Source organism: Megalobrama amblycephala, linkage group LG15 (genome assembly GCF_018812025.1).
Source record: "Megalobrama amblycephala isolate DHTTF-2021 linkage group LG15, ASM1881202v1, whole genome shotgun sequence".
NCBI lineage: Eukaryota > Metazoa > Chordata > Actinopteri > Cypriniformes > Xenocyprididae > Megalobrama > Megalobrama amblycephala.
The window spans coordinates 23774145-23776600 of NC_063058.1; the positions used below are offsets into that span (position 1 = coordinate 23774145).

At 32.9% G+C, this 2456-nt stretch overlaps 1 long non-coding RNA gene across 1 annotated transcript in view; it reads right to left on the reverse strand.

Moving 5' to 3' along the window:
* Positions 1–1446, reverse strand: part of LOC125247890 — a 14118-nt gene extending 12672 nt beyond the window's left edge. The window contains exon 1 of the long non-coding RNA XR_007180196.1: positions 1154–1446. This is a non-coding gene — a long non-coding RNA (uncharacterized LOC125247890). The remainder of the gene's footprint in view (positions 1–1153) is intronic.
* Positions 1447–2456: the final 1010 nt, after the last annotated feature.

Sequence of the window (2456 nt, forward strand, 5' to 3'; positions counted from 1 at the left end):
TTTCTTTTGTGCCAAAAATCATTAGGATATTAAGTAAAGATCATTTTCCATTAAGATATTTTGTAAATTTCCTACAGTAAATATATCAAAAATGTATTTTTGTGAGTGGATATGCATTGCTAAAGACTTCATTTGGACAACTTTAAAGGCGATTTTCCAATATTTTGATTTTTTTGCACCCACAGATTCCAGATTTTCCAACAAACCATACATCAGTGGAAAGAAACTGACCCTTATGACTGGTTTTGTGGTCCAGGGTCACATATGATGTTTATTTGATGTAGATATTGTTTTTATTATTTCAAAAGTTTTTTTCTATAGTGCTCAAGTAACATTGATCAGATATTTGTGTATCTTTACTTAATTCAAATGAAATTCCTTTAATCCAAAATTAAGTTTTTTCAGCAGTCTAAACATATCACAATCCAAACCACTCCTATAATAAAACAAGATTCATACTATAGAAGATATATGCCTTTTTTCACCCAAAAAAAGATATAATGATTTGCAAAAATACTCTGTTGCACATATTTAATAAAGAATGCACATTTCCAAAAACTTACACACTCTTTCCTTATGTCAGGTCATCTCACCATTTAAATACTGTAGGCCTTATCATATTTAATGGCATTATTATATAACACACCACCGCAATTATGTCTTAAAGATCGTTTTTCTGGCACACCTACATTTTTTAGTTTAAGGGGACATCATTTAATGATACAGACCTCTTTGGAAAGTTTGTTTTATTCTTATTTACAAGAACACAAGCAAACTCCCTTCTATTAAATCATATTTGAAGAATATGCTCTAAAAAATGAACTATACGACTATAAAAATTATGACTTTTATTATTGCCATATCAATATGTGGGATATTAGTCAACTTTCATGTCTTTGAAAATAGAAGGTTACCTCACATTGGCTCAACGGTCAAGGATGAACGACACCCAATGGGTTTATGCATTTATTTTTTTGGTATTAAATGTAAAATTTAAGGCGTGTTTATAAAGAATCCACTTCAATTCGCTACATGATAAATCTATCAATAATGAGGTTATAATATTTATTTCTGGATTTTCTTTCTTTTTTTTTTTTTTATTCAAACGCACTAAAAGCAAAACGCATTTGAGCTGAAACAGTGCACAGTTTACCTCATGAATCCCTCCGTGCAAATGGCATCACCATCAGCGTCCTCGTGCAGCCGCACATGGAACACGCGAAACATGCAGCATGTCTGTAATCCACAATGTCTCCTATAAATGTCTCACCAAACAATGGATTTCCCCTCAAAAAAAGCCGCTCTGCTCTTTCTGGACGCGTGCTGACTGAAACATTTACAACAGGTGGCAAACTCTCCACAGCAGCATTGATTATATTGATTATGGTGATACCAATGATGCTGGTCGCGCAGCTATGGTACCAGTCCACAGCATCCTGCCCAGTATGTTCTCTCCTGCAGTGACGTGATCCGCGGACCGGCCAATCACAGCCCCGGCTGAGCGCAGTGCTGCGGACTGGCCAATCAGAGCGCGAGGATGCAGGTCGCTTTTGTGAGATGATGTGATCGAGGCTCCGCCGATGGCTCGTTTCTTAATGAACAGATGTGGCTGCGCTTTGATGAGCTTGTTTATTCATTTACTCGCTCTTATGGCTTAAAAAAATGGTTATGAAATAAACACGCAATTTATAGGTTACAAAACAACGCAATGGTGCCAAAATGTTCTGGATAAATCAGACAAATCTATTAAAAACCCCGTATTTGATTATTAAAAAATAAAGTGTTTGTGATTGTGTCGTTTCAAAAGAGATTATTTTGCAGCTTTCTTCAAAATAACAACAAGGTTTTTATATTAAAATCAGCACTGAAGACAAAGATGTGGGGATTTTAACAACTGTGTAAAAATAATATTTTACTTAAATATGCATTTTAAAAAAAATCTACTAATTTATCTTTTATAATTGTTTTCTTAAAAAAAAAAAAAAGGAAAAAAAAGAATGGTTGAAAATGTGAGGGGTTATTTTGTATGAATTGGATTAATTGTTAAAAGTTCATTTGCATTCAACACACACACACACACACACACACACACACACACACAAAAACATTGTCTGTTTTTTTTTTCAATTAAATTTAACAGTTAAAACCAAAACTATCAAGTCAATGACTATCAGCATTTTTAGTTTGTGCGTAAAAAGATTAAATTTAATCTTTCTCTGAACGTCGTTATTAGTTTTCGTTTGAATCATTAGCCTATATTACTTTATATTATTATATTATATATTTCCTTACTCGTGTATTTTCCTTTCATTCACATCAGCATTACATTTAAGAAGCTTTAGATTGTACGAAAAAGACCAACAATTGTGCTGAAAACAGAACTGAAGCATTTTTTCGTTAAACAAATGAGAGAAACAATGTATTTAGAGATCGAAAAAAATGTTTAGATGTCAAAA